The sequence below is a fragment of the Camelus bactrianus genome, chromosome 3 (assembly GCF_048773025.1).
Source record: "Camelus bactrianus isolate YW-2024 breed Bactrian camel chromosome 3, ASM4877302v1, whole genome shotgun sequence".
NCBI lineage: Eukaryota > Metazoa > Chordata > Mammalia > Artiodactyla > Camelidae > Camelus > Camelus bactrianus.
In genome coordinates, this window is record NC_133541.1 from 23847373 (window position 1) to 23865980 (window position 18608).

At 45.4% G+C, this 18608-nt stretch overlaps 1 protein-coding gene across 3 annotated transcripts in view; it reads left to right on the forward strand.

The window, feature by feature from the left end:
- The window catches only part of PDZD2 (PDZ domain containing 2), a 341923-nt gene that overhangs the window by 23400 nt on the left and 299915 nt on the right, over window positions 1–18608 (forward strand). The window lies entirely within an intron of this gene.

Below are 18608 nucleotides of genomic sequence, written 5' to 3' on the forward strand. Positions count from 1 at the left end.
TGCTGTACAATGGCCACTCTGCCCATTGCCTGGAAAACTCCTCAGAACTGTCTAGTTAACAGCGGCTCCATTCCTAATAAATCCTTTGAAATCTTCTGCCGTGGCTTGGTTTTTATGACGCATTTGCATGTCAAGATCATTTGGGTTTTGGAGTTTTGGTCTCCTGCTGTTCCTAATGTCATAAACGGATGGTAATAACCTGGGAGGGGATTATGTTCCTGGGTTGCGAGTAGATGAGCTTTAAAAACATCCATCTTATTTGCAGGCAAATATGGCTAATGACAGACTAGGGAAAACAGAATAATTCAAAATCTGCAGTGAATGCTTGGTCATTTCCAAAGGGCGGGCTCTTTAATGAGGGGCAGTAGGGAATGAAGGATAAGAGGGGGAAAGTAGAAAGAGCATCCCAGGAGTTTCTTGGAGGTTTGGAGGCTTTTTAAAAATAAAAATAAAAACAGATTAACAAAGACAAAGGAGCAGTGTTGGAAACCCACCTCGTCCTTGTGGGGCTGGGTCTGGACCACAAGGCTTTGCAGGTCTGTGGGTCACTAAGGGAAGCAAACCCTACCACAGGAGTGCCCCAGCAGGGGTAATTTTGCCCCAGTGGACATCTGGCAATGTCTAAAGATATTTTTGGTTGTCACTGGTGGTGCTGGGGGCATCTAGTGAGTGGAGGCCAGGGGTTCCACTAAATGATGCACAAGACAGCTGGACTCTCCTGCCCGAATGTCTGTGGCGCCGGGGCTGAGCACGTCGGCCCACCTGCGGCTCCCTGTTCTGTTCCAGCCTCCAGGTGTGAAAAGGCTCTGCCGCCCTTTCCAAAGAGTTGCTTCACCTCGGAGTGAAGGCCTGGAAGGGGCCTTAGGAATGATCTAATGCTAGTCTAAGCCTCACAGGGAGTGCCTGGAGGGCTTCAGACAGATTGAGTGACTTTCCTAAATTCCCACGGCTTTTGAGTAACAGAAGTAGGATTAATGAACAGGAAAAATTCCTGTTCCTCCTCACAGGAGCTTTGGCAAAAGGAGTTTTTGCAGGTTTCGTATATTCTACTCTTGGATTATCACTTCGCTCATTCCTCCAGTAACTGTTTGCTGCGTGTCTGTTATGTTCCCGGTGGTCCGCTACCATCTGTCACCGCCGTGAACAGGACAGCTGCTTGAAATGGGCCGTACAATCAGAGCAATCCTTTGATAAACCCTTTATCTCATTAAATCCCCCCCCCATGACCCTGCCAGCAGGTACTATTATTCCTCTTTGACAGGTGACGAACTGAGGCTCAGGTCACTTGGCAGGTACTGGAGCCAGGACTGTGAGCCTAGTTCTGCCGATTTCCAGAGCTAGCACTCCTAGTCACTGAGCTCTCCTCTTTTTGTACATAGTGATGAGAAATTATATTGTTACTGTAGTCAGGAGACTATTGTTTTTAGTTTTGACCAAAACACCAGGAGAACTGTAGATATAGTCTTCCAGATTATATCACCCAGGCCATCGGGTGGAGGGGGGTTCACTCATTTTGGGGTTGCTATCATCTTTGGATTTTCCAGGCATACTGGAACTTTTATTCAACTTCCGTAAGTACTTATTTTTATGAGCATTTTTCTGTGTTAGGAAAATGGCTAAATACTGGGGCTTCAGTGAGCTAAATCCTGGGGATTCAGTGAGTAAAATACTTGTCTTAGTTTGGGTGCCCCCAAAAAGCACATGCTGAGACAAGCGGATGCTGAGATGCAGGAAGTTCATTCAGGTCCAGAGATCGCGGTGAGAAGTGGGGAGGTGAATGAAGAAGGGAGGGATGTGCTGATGTGGTTACTGCCGTGACCGGGGTGGGTGGGGTGCTCAGTCCATCCACGCGTCTCTAAGAGACTGTACGGAACACACCTCAGAACTGCTAAGTGGACTCTGGGTTATCTGTCCACCAGCTCCCACTCTTATTCCTTCACTGGGTGCAGGTTGCTTCTGGGGGCGTAGGCTCTCTGGCCCTTCCCTCAGGCAGGGAGACAGAAGAACCCGAGAGCAAGTTTGGGACCTGGGTAGTGCTCTCCAGGGAGGGTGTGCCAGGGGCTGTGACCACAATATCTGCTACATTGTAATTCCTGTCCTCAAGGAACTCAACTCTGCTACGGGCAGGGGCATCAGTAGAATTCACAGTACAGTAGGACAGCGGGAAGATGAACACAGTAAATGGAGAACATCAAAAAAAAGATGATGACTCCATTGGAGGAATCAGAGAAGGCTTTTCAGAGGAGGTGACAATGAAGGGCTGAGAACATATTAAATATAGTTCCCTATCACCAACATCTTCCTTATTCTCATCCCAGGGGCATAGGGAAGTAATGGCCTGTCAAATGTCATCTGGCCTTTGTTGTCTGAGAGCTTTGCATTCTCCTTTTCCTGCGCCCTGTCATGCCAGGATGCTCTGTGGTCAGCATCAGGACCAGGCACCTGGCACACTGTGCTCATAGCGGTGGCTGGAACCTCTAAGCCATTGTCCTTGAAGTTATGTAGCAAAGAGGCTGGTGCCAGCCCCACTGCCCTCCACATCTTCTAGAACTGGCCCTTCTTTAAACCCAGACTGCAGTTGTTACTGATGTGAAATCCTGGACAGGTGGCCAACCTGGCTGTGCCTGCCTTTCCTGATGGCCATTCCGAAGGCAGAGACCCATGGTCTACACTCATGCTTCTCAATGCAAAATTCTGAAAGCAGAAAGCATGCATGCAGTTCATGAGGAGAGCTTGTTAAAACCCGGGTTCCTGGGCCCCACCCTGGAGGTCCTGATTCCATAGTTGTAGGGTTAAGTTAGAGTCTTTGCACTTAACAGCCTCTTCCTGTGCCAGTGCTGCTGGTCTGCAGGCCACTCTTGGAGGAGCAAGGTTCTAGAACCTCCTATCCAGTCCTCTGGGCTGTTTTCACCTAGATCAGGGTTTCCCAGTGTCGGCACTCTTGACATTTGGGGCCAGATAACTCTTTCTTGTGAGTGCTACCTTGTGCATTGGTGGATGTTTAACAGCATCCCTGGTCTCTAGCCACTGGATGCCAAGAGCATTTGTCAGCAGTGACAACCAGAAGTGTCTTCACACATTGCCAAATGACCCCTGGAGGCCAGATCTCCCCAGCTTGAGAACCTCCGACCGAGATGTTCTTAAACATGGCTTCTCAGCCTTCAGTGTACATACAAATTACTCGGGGAGCTTGCTAAAATGCAGAGTCTAATTCAGTAGGTCTAGGGAGGAGCCTGAGATTCTGGATTTCCATCCAGCTTCTGGGCAATGCTGATACTGCTGGTTGGGGACCACATTTTTGAGTCACAGCGTGAAGAGAGAGCTTTGGTTGGACCCAAAGGCTCAAAGGTGTCCCTACAGTTGCTCATAATTTTGACCAGTCTCTCTAATCCCCTCTTACTTCCCCATGTTGATTAAATCTGTGGCTGCTGCCTTCCCCGCCCCTGCCAGTGCCCCCATCCAGCCCGGGGGCCTCCTGTCCTGCCTGTCCAGGGAGGAGTTAACCTTCCTCTGTGAGTGACAGCAGGTCGGAGTTGGCCTTTGATACGTACAAGGATCTCACTAGGGCACTCTCTGTCCTCAAAGAGCCCACGTTGCACTTTCAAGTCTTTTCTTTTTTTAACTTGAGTTTTAAAGGGGGAAAATAGGAGGAGGGAGCCTTCCTTATAGAAGGTGAGAAGCCCAGGTGTGCTGACCTGAAATTCAAGGAGGTTCAGAGGAGATAGTCTCTGCAGACTAGGGTTTAGGGCATGGTTCTCAGAGCCAAAGATGCAGCTGCAGTTATGGCACAGGGACAGCCCAAGGCAGATGAGGCTGGCAGGTGGGAGGAGCCATCCCTTCATGTACCATTGAACCCAGGAATTATTCTGGTAACGAACTCTTTGTAGACTTCTAGAAATGCTGTCACCTTGCCCATTGTTATTTTTCGCCATTGTCTATTTCCTATTGTTGGTAACAGTAAAAATTCTTAGGAGATCTTTTTCCACACTTAGTGAGAAGGTTTAAGATAATGTGGGGAGAAAAAAGTGACTGGGAAGGTCACTCAAAGAAGGTATCCCAGTGTGGGGAAGTGAGAGGGCGACAAGGAACTGCCATCCTGGTCTCTAAATTGGGCAGCTGGGATCCCCACTGGGACATCTCAAGTGGGAACGGCAGCCCTTTTCCAGAGGCACGTCGTGTATCCACGTTTCTATGGGAGAAGGCATTTCCAGCTCTTAAGTGTGAACTACTACATTCTGGCTGAGCTTGGGATGTTCTGTTAGATGAGTCCTAACCGGGGCAGGAGGATGTGATCCTTGGATTTCCAGCAGGAAGGTTCTGTGCATTAGGATTTGTGTGGGATAGAGAGGAGGGAGGTTAGGCAGTGCTAGGGACTGAGTATTTGTTTCTCCCCACCCACCCCATCCCAAATTCATATCCTGAAGCCCTAATTCCTACTGTGATGGTATTTAAGATGAGGCCTTTGGGAGGCAATTAGGTCATGAGGGTGAAGCCCTCAGGATGGGATTAGTGCCCTTAAAAGAAGAGACATGAGAGTGCTGTCTGTCTGTCTGTCTGTCTGTCTCTCTCTCTCTCTCTCATTCTGCTACATGAAGACATAAGCAGGAAGAGAATCCTTGCCAGGAACCAAATGGGCTGGCACCTTGATCTTGAACTTCCAGCCTCCAGAACTGTGAGAGATAAGTTTCTGTTGTTTAAGCCTCCCGGTCCGTTGTAATCTGTTGTTTTAGCAGCCCAAGCTGACTCAGTAGTCAAGAAGATGACTTAGACCAACAAGCTTCCAAATTCTGTCTGAAACGACAGGTGCTGTTCAGTGCTGGAGTGTCTGCCTGTCTGGTGAGGAACCAGGAAAGCAAGATCAATACAGTGAATTTTTCTAAAGCTAAACGTCTTCATTTTAAAAATGAGCTTTGTGCTGCACTTACAGTCTTCCTATGTTGGAAGAGGTTAAACCATCTTGCGATGAATTAAATTATGGTATTTCTCAATGGTATTTCATTAGTTTCTTTTCAGTAAAAAAAAAAAAAAAAAAAAAGAGAGAGAGAGAGAGAGAGAGAAATCCTTCAGTTCCAAAAATAATTTGTAAAATTTTTATTGGTCTGTGAAATCCAGATGTCTCAAAGGCACTGAACTGGGCAGTTCTACAAGTGAAGGTGAGAGATGTTACCAGGCTGGACTAGGGTGCTGGCCACAGGAGAGGGCAGGAGTGGAGGAAGGACACAGGGCAGAACTTTGTGGCTGACTGGATGTGTCTGATTCTGGGCAACTGGGGGAGTGATGATGGAACCTTTTAGGGAAATGTGGAGAGGGAAGGAGTGTAGGGACAGATGAAACATTTGGGAGTCATTATCATAAAACATTAATGGCTACAATTTGTTAAGGGCATAGTACCATGAGCTTTATTTCCAGGATTTCATTTAATCAATGCAACAGCCCTTCAAGATTGGTGCTGTTGTTGCCTCAATATGACAAATGAGGGCAGAGAGGAGTCAAGTAGCACTGTCTTCTGTCAGAGCTGAGAGTCATGGAGGATTCAAACTTGGGACTTTGGAGCCTAAAGCCCAAGAAGGCACCAAATCATGGTTCTGTGTTGTACAACCATCTATGTGAGACTCACCATCTATGTGAGACCCCCCATCTACCTAAGGATCATCTCAGTTGTGATAATGGATTCATGGATACATACATATGTTAAAAGTAATCATTAAAACAATTGTGTGCTTTAAATACGTGCAGTTTGTTGTATGTCAGTCATACCTCAATAAAGTGCTTTATAAAAACCCAAATATGTAGGAAAGATGATCAACAGGGCATTCACTCAGGGCCCATGTGTTTTGTGGGTTGAATTCCTTGGGAGGCCCTCTCTGAGTGGTAACAGCATGGAGGAAGCTCCAGGGGTGTGTGCAGAGGGGGATTTGTCATGATCAGACCCCGCAGGGGTAGAGTCGGAAGTGGGACTGGCAGAGGTGGTGGCTGGGCTGCAGTGCGGGCTCAGCCGAGGACTCGCGCAACTCCTGGGAGCTCTGGACGATGGCCCTTGAGAGTTGCCCTAGGTTGTGATCTGGGAGCCGGGCCTCAAAGCCCCACATTGGAAGCAGCTGTCAAGGGCAGTTCCCTGGAGGGCCGTGTGCTGGGGCCCCTCCTGTAGCTGGGGCTTCCCTCTTGCAGCCCCTCACCCTCTCGAATCTGGGCATTTTAAATTGTGTTTCTTATTTTGCTTTTAAGTTATGTCAAAGGGCAAACTGGCTAGGGTCCTGCCTTATTAAATAACTCCTCTGTCTCTTTTTTTTTTTAAGACTTTTAGTGATGTCAAAAAAGTTTTGTTCCTGCCAGACCATTTGATAAGAGAGGTGGGGAAGGTGGTGGTCTCGGGGTACAAAGCCCCGGTCCATGGAACTAACCAAGGCAGAGGGCTCTCTTGCTGGTGTGGGAGCCATACCTACCAGACCGTTGTCTTCCTATTAAAGTGACTTTACTGGAGCTCTTTATTTCCCTCACACTTGACTGAAGGACCCATGCCGGATTGGCTCAGATTCCACGTTTTCTTGTGGAGAGCAAAATATTTTTTTTTCTTTTGCAAAGCAGCTTGTGCTTAAAGACATTTCCAGTAGCTTACGCTTTCAAAAGTCTCCCTCTTGAAAGCTGAGGATTTTAAAAAGCGGGTTGTGCCAGCCTCTCTTTCATCTTGAGAGACGCTGTCTCTGAGGAGGACTCTGAGGTTCGTCACAGGTGTCTTGTGGGGTGTGGGGCCTGATAAGATACTCGTCACTGTGCTGTGTGATGGAGTGCTGTGTTGTATTGAACTGTGTTGTTTGAAGCAAGCGTTTAGGCAGTGCCTATGATGTGCCTGTTCCCATGCTTTATAAATATTAGCTCATTTAATTGTCTCTGTAGCATCCCTATGAAATAGTACCTGTTTACAGAAGAGAAACCAGTGGTATTTCTGACCTCCAACTAATGGGCTGAAAATTTGGAAAGTTATGTGTTTATGTCTGCTTACCCATTTTTAATCTACTTCCTTTCAGGAACAAAAATATTAGATATTTGAAGGTTCCTCTTTTTATTAAGTCTCTCAGATCCTGCAATACTGAGACTGCATAATCCATGGATTGTTAATCTACCTTCAAAGGTTCTGTGGAATGCCTAAACTTACTTAAGAGCACGGGGTATATAAGATTTAATCAAATCCTCAAATACCATCATCTCCACAATGCTCAGCTCTAAAAGTTTTAAATGCATCTTCTGTAGCATCTTGCTTAGATATCAGACACAGAATGCTTTTATGCTTATAACATGCTTTGTATTCACAAAATGATTGAGAAGTCTTGCTAAGTTCCCATGCATTCATTCATTCATTCATTCACAGTTGGCGTAGGTGTCATAGAAAAGCAGAGTGGAGGGTGGGCCTAGAAAAAAGATCCTTCACTGGCCACCTGTCACCAGAATTTGCCTGGATCCTAGTCTGATCTAGTCTGATGCTGACTCCAGCTTCCTTTCACAGCAAAGGCTCTTGTCAGATGGAACACATAGAGCAGGTAGGGAGAACCGGCAAACTTTTGCTTTGCAGACGACATAATAGAAACACTTCCTTCCTCGCATCCATCTAACGGGAGAGGAAGTCAGAATAGGACTGGGTCCGAATAAAATCTCTGATGTCAAGTGCTAGTGGGAGGTAGAGTGGGCTGGCTGTGCATTCAGCCTCCTGATGACTGGGAGAAAATCTGCACTTCAAACACCTATTTTAAAAAATATTCCCCACCCAGGTCAGCCTCAGGAAGATAAGTCTTCCTGCGCTACCTGGAACCAATGTGCATGCTGGACCCGTTTTTACGGCCAGACCCTGGTGGTGAACACCTGTGGGCGGCCAGGAGCAAGCTGGGGGCCCTGCAGCCCAGGGCTGCCAGGCTTCTCGCCTGGACCTGGGAGTTTAACCACTCAGCTGCTCCCTGGAAACACTGCAGACTTGTCCTTGAAATCCCTGAGCAGGTGCCAGACCCTGCTGGGTTTGTAAATACCTCCCGTTGTGGGCGCAGGGAGCCTGTGCCCAGCCTGACAGCTTGTCTCCTGCAGGTCTGAGAGATCCACTGTACTGACAGGTCTAGCTCGTGCTTCTCTGGCCGTCTCGGCTTCTCAGACAAGACTTGATGTCCATCTGGGGCACTGGCCACCTCTGAACTCCTTCCCAGGATTTTCCCAGCCTTCTTGCCCTCAAGGTCAACACCTGCAAAATAATTACCATCATTTAAGTAAATGGTTTTGCTTTTTCTGTGAATGGAGCTGACTGCCAGATTATCACTATAGGCTTCTGAATCCGCAGCTACCACTTGGGTGGAAAATTACTTCTGTTTCCTTTCTTTAACATGTGATAAACATTAAAGGTTTAAGACTGTTGGTTTATTGAGATTTATAACATGTTTATTTTTAATGAACTTTTTATTCTGAAATAATTTTAGATGAACAGGAACATTACCAAGACAGTAAGAGTTCCAATATACCTTCATCCTAGTTCCCCTCTTGCTAATGTCTTACATAACCATGGGCTACTGGTCAGAACTGAGAAACCAACATGGCACATTTCAATTAACTAAACTGCACACTTTATGCAGATTTCAGTAATGTCCTTTATCTGTTCCAGGATCCTATCCAGGATACCACAGTGCATTTAGTAACATCTTTGTTTAACATCAGAGTATCTCAGGGCATTGAAAAAGCAAAATAGGGTGAATTGCATTGATTGTGGGATTCTCTTACAGGAAATACACGTTTCCTCTCTAATAACAACTAAAACTTGACTGTCATCTGTCATCTTGGGTTGTGAACAGCAGATGACATCAACTTATTTGACATCATAGATATCAAAGATTTCCCACAGGACTTATTGTCCAGGGCTTAGGTTTGAATCCAGGGACTTCTATCATCAGTTTTATGGCCACAAGAAATTAAAACTCTCTGAGATTCATGTTCCTAATATCATATACATATTGTATACTATATTATACACATTATATATGTTTTTATAGTATATGTACAATATGATATATGATGTGTATATAATAACTATATAGTATATATTTGTATCTGTCTGCCTATCAACTTTGCTTTTCCTACCATATTGTATCACAAAGTGCTACATGGAAAGTTTTCAAAACTATAAAACTCTTTTCAAAAGTTAGTCTTTATAATAAAAAGTTTACCGTAAAAATGTTTGATTAGACAGTCTTTTAAGATATTTACAAGCTGATTTTAGCAACTATTTGAATCAAGGTCTATACATTTTCTTCCATCCCCCTTTTGTGGTGATTCTGACTGCATTAAACCTTGAATCTTTGTTTTCTGGCCAAGGGACAGCGTGGACAAGCTTGAGTGATTTGGTGTTTAGAAAAAGCTCTCTTCCTAAAACCCCAGTCTCCAGCCCTTCTCTGTTCCTCTCAGGGCATGTGATGCTTTAGATGAATATAAAAACTCCTTTAAAAAAAAAACCCAGCTCCCCTGAGTGGCAGTTTCTCCCAGGAAGGCAACAGTACATTTAAAAGGAAGAATGCTGGAGAGGTGCTTACTCCAACTGAACGTACTGTAGTAGCAGAGTTTAGATTCCTTTACCAGGGGCAGAAAATGCAGAGTATAGGACCAAAAGAAGGGTGTAGTTTTTTTGGAGTACCACATGCTTTCTTCTCCCTGAGACCCACAGAGATAATTATACGATTGGAAAATTGGACCCAAGGGGGAAGGGGAAAGGAACTGGGACTGGTTAAGCCAGAGGAGGTGAGAGTAAGGGAGACAGTGGGGCTGCAGCAGCTGTTCCTGTACATTTCTTGTAGGACCCAAGAGGAGGGGGAGCTACCTAAGCTTAGCCAGGGGGGTGTAGATTAGATATGGCAATGAGAGGGGTCAGCACTTGAATGGGATGTTCTGATGTCTGTGGTCACTTTAAAGTTTGAGTATTTAAGGCCAGTGCAAATACGTTTATTTCTGTCAAGGCAGTATGTCCACAGTCAAGGCCGACTGCCCAGGGAGGTCTCAGTGCTTTAGTGATAGCCTTGAGTTTCCCACAGCCCAGCTTTCTTTCTATAAAGGTGCTTAATTGGGAGAAGTGGAACAGTACGCTCTTGCTTCCTATTAAAAACAAGGTTTTGTTATGACAAATAAGTCTAGTACTAACTGACACTATTAACTTTGTATTTAAATACGGTGTACAATGTTAAAAGTTAAAGAAATGTTAAAATAAGGGCTAACTGGTGCCTCCCTTTCCTCTTTAAAATTCTTGATAACCATTTAATTACATTGTTTACTGTTTTCTCCTCCGTGGTGGAATAGATCTAGTGCTGTCTCAGTCTTTAGGTCATGTGTGTGCACTTGAGTACACGGCTCAGCTATTTTGGGATTTCAGAGCAACGAAGCCTCAAAAGCACCACAGGTGAATTTCACACAGGCCAAGACACTCCATTTCCACCGCAGGTTGCCTGAATCCTTTGCATCTTCTGCTCCTGCCTTTTCCCCAGCTTCACTCCTCCAACCGTGAGCTGAAGTAGAAAGACCCCTTCTCCCAATGCTGTGAGTGTGCGTGCCAGCTGCAGGAATCCCGTGATATCCTCCCTTGCTCCAAATGAGATAGGAGTCATGTATCTTTCTCCAGCCCTGACTGGTGTTCTGACTTTATCTCTTGGAGGTGATCTCTCTTCTGACCCCTGCCATCTGGTGTTTGCCAGCAATTTGCATCAACCCTTAAGTTTTGCTCAATAAACACCCTCTTTGGCAGCTCTGTAGCTCCCCTGCAACTTTTACAGCTTGGCTTTGGGTACAGGCTGCTTCCAACAGAGCCTGAAGGTACAAAATTTATTAGATCAGAATGTGAAAAAAAAAAAAAAGGAAATTGAAAAAGAAGGTCATAAGATTTTCATGGAGATTTAAAATGCTTTGTCTACAGTCTTAGAGGGTAGGTTGTGGGACCATGTTTTTTGAAGTTTTTTTTTCTTTTTCCTGTTCTAATAATACTTGTTAGGTTGCTTTTAAAAAGATATACACAGAAGTATAAAGAAAACAAAAAGGTGACCAATAATTTCACTGTTTTTATAATCCTTTTTGGTGTTTTTTAAGTGTAAATTATGTACATGTCTACAAAATTCAAACAGTGCAGAATGACTAAAAAATGAAACTGAAAGCCTTTATACATAAATATACACATATTTACACAGGAGGATAATAAAACCCGGGGGTTCTGTACTTTACTGGATGTATGCTGAAGATAGTTTGAGATCAGCACACAACGGTTCCCTTCATCTTTTGTGTCATCCACACAGTAGTCCATTGTATGGATATATGGTCATTTATTTAACCAGTCCTTTGTTGAGACACACTGCTTGTTTTAATTTTTTTCTGCAGTGAGTCTGCAGTGGACATCCTTGTACACATGATTTCCTCCATGCATATCTGTTGGATGAATTAATACAGATAGTAGGATTACTGGGACAAAGCAAACATGCATTTTAAATTTGATAAACAATGTCATACTGTCCCGAAGTAAGGTTGCACAAATTTACCCTCTCAACAAGAGTACACTCACTGATATTTTTTAAAATTTTTGACCCATTTGCAAATTATTTTGCTCTGAGCTTGAATTGGGAATTCATTTGGATTTTTGATGATTATTATTGAAGTACATAGTCAGTTACAATGTGTCATTTTCTGGTGTACAGCATAATGTCCCAGTCAAGCATATATATACATATATTCAGTTTCATATTCTTTTTCATTAAAGGTTATTACAAGATATTGAAGGGCAGTCTACCTATGCAATAGAAATAAAAGCAAAAATAAACAAATGGGACCTAGTTAAACTTACAAGCTTTTGCACAGCAGAGTAAATCATAAGTAAAACATTTCATTTGGGTTTTTTTCCCCCAAATGCAAAGTCAGTGGTCTCAGTGCTGATTATCAAACACTCTATTTTCCCTATAGATCTGAAACATCACACTTACTGTGTCTTTAAGCTTGTGATGCTCAAATATACATTCCCCCAGCTGAGCTCCAGCCCCTGTAGCAGCCACCTGCCAACTGCCAACTCTTCTTGGATGTCTGATAGGTATCTCAGGTGATAGAGATAAGAGTCCTTGATTTACTACCATCACTGCCAAACCTGCACCTGCTCATCTTCTCTTTCTCAGTAATGGCAGCAGCATCTACCCAGTGACTCAGACCAGAGCACTAGTCTTAATCCTTGATTCCTTTTCTTTTTCTCCTCCTTCACTTCCAACCCATCAGCAGACTGGTACTAGGTAAATATTGTGTCAAACCATGTGTTAACATTTCCACCACTTCTACCTCGTTTATGCCAGCATCACCTCTTGGGTAGGTCATTGCTGGGGAAAACTGAAGTTGCATTTCCATTCTTGTCTTTATAGGGTCCTCTCTCTACATAGTAGCCAGAGTAATTTTTTTTAATGCTAATCAGATCATATCTGCAAACTAAAACCCTCTAAAGGCTTTCCATCTCAAGTTAGACTAGAATCCAGCCTCCTCCCCAGCCCCTGCAAGATTTATAGAATCTGGCCCCTGTTTATCTTCTGGCCTCTTTTGCTGTCATCTGTGATCTTCTTTCTGTCTCTTGAACACTTGAAGCTCATTTGTCAACCTTGGGGTTTTGGCTTTTGCTTCTCTTTTTGCCTGGAATGGGCTTTTCTAGATCATCTTTGTCATGGTTTGCTCCTTAGGTCTCAACTCCAGTGTCACCCTCATCACTCCTTATCTCATTGTCTTGCTTTATTTTCTCTGCAACATGTATCACTATATGAATTTTCTTATTTGTTCATTTATTTAAAGTTTAGAATTTTTGTCTGTTCTGTTTGGTGCTGATTGTTCAACACCTTCAATAGAACCACAGTAGGCACCTGAGCCGATGTCTGGAATTTCATTTTGCACCATTGCCCTGCCCATTTGTTCTCCTTTGCTCAACTGCCTTCATTATTGTAGCTTCATAATAAGTGTTAGCGCTTATAAGACCAGGTTTTCTGGGCCCCAACCCCTTACCCCTTATCTTCCATAATTGTCCTAGCTATTACATGTTTATTATCTAAAAGTACTCCTTGTTGGTATTTTAATTGGGTTCACATTGACTTTATAAATGAATTCACAGAAAAAAAGTCATCGAAACTTTTCATCTAAAAGCAAGCTAGGCTTTTTTCTAAATTTAAGAAATTTCTTCGGTCCCTTGATAGATTTTTTAAAGAACTTTTTAATATGCAGAATTTAGAACATTACACAGAAGTAGTGTGAACAGTAAGAGAACAGTAAAAAATGAGCCTTCCTGTACCCAGCAAACAGCCTCCACCACTCAGCGCGTGGCCATGCCTGCCTGTCCACTCCCACTCCTCCCCCATGTTATTTCCCAACAAATCCCTGACATCACTGCTCCATCTGTAAATGTGGCAGTGTGTATTTTTAAAAGATGAAGACACTATTTTAAAATATGGCCATAATACCATTAGGATACTAAAAAAAAATAATTTCTTTATCAGTAGTTTTAAAGTTCTCTTCTAATAGGTCAGGCATGTTTCTTATTGAATATTTATTTATTATATTTATCTATATCTATTTATGTTATTGAACATCAATATATAAAAGTTTTAAAAAATCTTTTTTAGCTTCTACTAAAAATGGAGATATTAGTTTCCACCGTATTTTTCCAACTATTATTTTTGTATATACCAACGCTAACAAGTTTCTTATATTAATTCGGTAATCTGCCACCTTATTGAATTTTCCTGTTGTTTCTAGACTTTTCTAGTCTTGTCATGCCTGCAGTTGCCGGGGTCTGGAATCAGGGAATCAGTGTGGTCAGGGCCTGCATGCTCGGAATCTTGGCACACCTGCCGTCCTCAGGGTTGTGGAGTTGGTGAAGGTTAAAAAACAATGTCTTTTAAAAGGAGGACCCCAACAGGTTATTAGATCCCAGAGGGAATTTAATTCATCTGGGAATTCATTTGAGATGTAAAAATAGACAAAAGTATACTCTCACACTCACAAATGCACAGGTTCATCAGCAAGTCCAAATGAAGTCACCAAGCTTCAGGAAAGGCTTCTGAGCAGGGGAGTGCTCACAGCAGTGTCAGGCTAATGAGTGAAGACTTCCTGGAGGTGTGGACCAGGTCCGGCAGGGAAGCACAGAAGCACGTCCAGCCTCGGAACCGCACATCCACAATTCCTCACTGGAGACCTCAGGGCCAGGTGTGATTCAGAACTCAGCTTTTTTTTTTTTTTTTTAATCTCTAGAAAGGTCAAGAGATGCATGTAATATGTTATACACCACTTCCAGTGGGGTCTGGAGTAACACCCCATAATCAAATGAATTGAAATTTCAGCAGCAAAGTGTAGGACTATTGTAAAAGGAGGATGAGGAAAGACTCTAAATGGCCTCAAGGCAGTTCAGATCAGGCAAAGTTTTTCTGCCAAATACCTTACAAAACGAACTCAGTTGTCAAAGCTCTGTGGGTTTGGGAATTGCAAGCCAGAGCTTTGGGTCCTGGTATGCAAAGGCCCTGGAGAGACTAACAAGTGCCCTGGGGCAGGGATAAAGAGGTGAGCAGGCCTGGTCCCTTTCTCACTGGATTGGCTGCCATTGAATTTGTTGACCTCCAAGGTCCCATGCTTTGAGAATCTCCAGTTACACATAGAATATACCAGAACCTTGGGCTTGCTAACAATCCATGCTTCTCCCTGCTCCTTATTTTCCATCACCTCCCTGCCCCTACCCCACACACCTTGTGGCAAAACCTGAGGTACTGGGTGCTGAGCCTCTGACCCACTTTCCCACTTCCCCTAGCGGGTGGCTGGATGGGTGCTGGATGTACAAGCAGCCTCGAGCACTGAGGGCTGGGAACACCGAGGGGTTGACCAGCAGGCTGTCTTCTCACTCCTGGAAGACCCAAGTCTGGGGTGGGGCGTACCACCCAGGCCCTTCCCTTTCTTTTCTCCTCAATGAAGTTTGAGTGTATATATCACAAGTCGACTTAACATTTGTTCTTCTTGAGGAAATGGGGTTGGTTTCCTCTGAGCAGAGCAGGGAGTCGTTAGCCAGGTCACAACGAGGCAGTGATACCCTAACCACAGTTTCTGTTGAGTTTCTGGGCCTTCCTGTGGTAATTAACATCTCTGGATACCCAGGCAGTAGCCCAGAAAGCATCAGGGCTGCTGCTCTGTTTCAGGGGCCGCTGGGGTCTGGGAGCAGGGTGGGATACAGGATGGACTTGTCCACACCCACTTCCAGGTGGAACCACACCCAGCCATAAGGTATATTGCTGTACAAGTGAAACTGGGCCCAGCCAGCCAGCCCTTCCTGTGTATGTGGTGCGCCTAATAAGACCACTTAAAGATATGGGTGTGAAGTTTACTTTCCAACCCCTGCCCCTTCTGACTGGATTCTGCTGAGAGCCCTGCCGTGGCTGATCGCATCCTTAGATTCCTGAGTGGAGCTAACCCTGATTCTTCTCTCGTTCCTAGAGAAGGAAAGTTCAGGAATCTTCTCTGATGCTCTGCTCTCTGGGGCAGGGAGACCTCTGGAAAGTTATGAAGTTACTTTTCTGTGTCCAGTTTTCCTTAATCTCTGTTCCAAGAGAGGACAAAAGTCCTGTGCTATTTTACTGCTCTGATAGTCAAGGCTGAGGGGTCTCTTGGTGGGGTCTTAGCTTCAAAGTCCATTTTCAGGAGGGAGAATGGGAAATTCCCACAGGCGCCCTTGGAGCTTTTTCCGGTGCTGGAAAACTCATCAGAACGACCCTCAGGCCATTTGAAACGTTGTCTCCCGGCCCCACAGTTAGTCATCCCCTGACTCTTGGAATGAGCCAAGCCTCAGAGATAGCTCTGGTAAAAATATCATTGGGGATCAGAAATGCGTTCTCCTCCCATGTGCAGATTCCTGAGGTGATTGCGAAGAAGACACTGTCAGAGCAGTTTTGGTCTTCTAGCCAGAACAGGCAGTCGGATGGGGCTGTGTTCAGCTGGGTCCCAAACCTCCCTGGCAAGTTCCTTAACATCGTGACGCTTCAGTTTGCTCCTCCACTAAATGGAAATAATGCACGGGGCTGTTGCCTACCTGGCAGAGCCCCGAGAACACTGCCGGGTGCCTGGGATGTGCTGCGAGGGGTTCTGCCTGTGCTCAGAAAGGGCCGCCGGGATGGGGTCAGCGTGGAGCTCAGCATCTTTGTTTCCTGGGGCCGCCATTACAAAGTATCATCAACTGGGTAACTTAAAACGACAGAAAACTTATTTTCTCCCAGTTCTGGAGGCCAGATGTCCCAAATCAAAGTGTTGGCGAGGCTGCGCTGCCTCAGAAGAAGAGAGAATCTTCCTTGCTTCTTGCAGCTCTGACAGCTGTGGCTGCCTCGCTCCTTTCTCAGCCTCCGTGGTCACAGTGCCGCCTCCTCTCCTCTGTGTCCTCTCTCTGAGTCTCCGTCGAATCTCCCTCTGCCTCTCAGTTGGAAGGACACGTGTGATGCATTTAGGGCCTGGATGGTCCAGGCTAAGGTGCCTCCTTTCAACATCTTTCACTTAGTCAAACCTGCAAAAACCCAAGTGTTTTTCCAAATCAGGTAACATTCACAAGTTGCCGGGATGAGAATGTGGATGTATCCTTTTGGGCTGCACCCTGTGGTGGTGATGATGGTGATGGCAACAATGACAATACAAAGCAGCGAGGAGGTGTGGGGAGTGATCAGGGGTGGCGCCAAAGAGGGGACAAGGCCCTGGTCTGACTTGGTCTCCTACCCTTCACTGCATTCTGGACTGTTCTCTGTGTCCGTAGCTCTGACACCCTGGTCCTCCTGCCCCACGTCTGTGGGCCAGCTCATGTCAGCCAGAATGTGAAACCTTATTGCTGGTCGTTCCTCAGGCCGGTTGCCAGCCTCCCCAGTGAGGGATGCGGACCTCAGAGGGCTCAGCATGATGCCATTCCAGCAGGCCCATTTCCCCACCTGGGCCTGGCGAGGGCCCATGGCCTGCTGCTGGGAGCAGGTGCTTTGCTGTGCAGGATTGGTGACTGCATCCAACCCACCGCTGCCCAGGCCTTGGGGAGGACAGGTCGCCAAGTCTAGGCTGGGGAAGGCAGCATCTCTCCGATAACACCACGTGGGAGGGCACTGCTCCCAGCCAGGATATTGCTGTCCTCGCAGCCCTGCTTGGAATAGAGTTCCCAGCTTGTTGTTTTTTCATTTCAGGATGGGAAGAGGTAGCTTTCAGATCTGGCAGGGACCTTGGTGTGTAAAGTGAATCCCGGGTGGAGAGGATGTGCATGACCAGGCCTGCTGTGTGGTTAACGGTCCAGCACTCTGCTGCTTCCATGGGGGTCAGAATCTGTAGGTCGGGGTGGGGGAAGAGTGAGGAAAGCATCCTTTTCTGTCTTTTTTGCTGATGAAGCTTTAAGGCTGGTCATTTTCTTACCACCCCCAGCAGGAAACTCAGAATGAACCAGAGTGGCCTGTGTGTATTCAGGGTTGCCTGGGATCAGATGGAAGCTCTTAGCAAAGTTTCTATGAAACTGGAACAAACTTGCTGTCCTCCAGGTTGCTCACTCAATCCCCTACACAAATCAATGAAGGGACAGGAGTTAGGAGACCTGGATCCTGGACCCACTTCTGCCCTTGCGGTCAGAAAACTTGGAGGAAGTCATTTAAATGCTCTGAGTGTCAGATTCCTCTAGAAAATTGAGAGATGAGAGTGCTCACTCTGGTCTACAGGTGAGCAAAGGAGCAAAGGAGATGTCACCTGTGAAAGCCATTTTGCAGTGGGTCATCACCATGTAACTGCATTGAATTAGACATTGTTTTTCAGGAAAATGATATCATGTGGGCAGCTCCAAAATAACACTTTTGTAATAATGGTAACAAGGAAGGAAGGAAGGAAGGAAGGAAGGAAGGAAGGAAGGAAGGAAGGAAGAAAGAAAGAAGGAAATTTGTAGAATGTTATGAGCCAGAAATGACACTGGGCGTCTTGGCTTGGCACGAGCTCTTAGGGGCCAGGGGCTCTTACAGCTTCTGCACTTTCTTTCTTTTCAAATCCACCCAGCCTGACGTGGAGGAGCTGCTCTATAAATGCTGAATGGCAGACTCAGTGGTCACCTGGTGCGACCTGTTGTTTCACCTGCAAGCGGCGAGGCCAGAGATGAAATGAGACGGGGACTCCAGCTACGTGCTGCTGGCGGCCCTTCCCTCAGGCACTCATGCTCTCCCACAGGCTGTGCCTTTCGGCTAGATTGCCTGCATTTAAAAACATTTTTTTTATTTTTGCTTATGTTAGATTCCATTTATTCTTCAGAAGCCACCTCGAATGCTGGGTCCTCAGAGAAGCATATATTTTCCAGCCTCTCAGGCCAAGTTGGTCCCTCCTCCCCAGGTGCCCCCTTGGGGCCCAGCCTGGGTGAGAAATGTAAGAGCACCCGAAAACGCACTAATCAAGGGGCATGGTATTTTAGTTGATATTTTAAAAAATTAATTTTAATGCAAAAAAAGTCTACCTTGAACTAAGTATCAACATTTGGAAGAATCAACCTCACTGATTTCTCCCTAATCTCGGCCCTGTCCACGATCTTGTCTTTATTTAAAATTGTGACATTTTGCTCATCA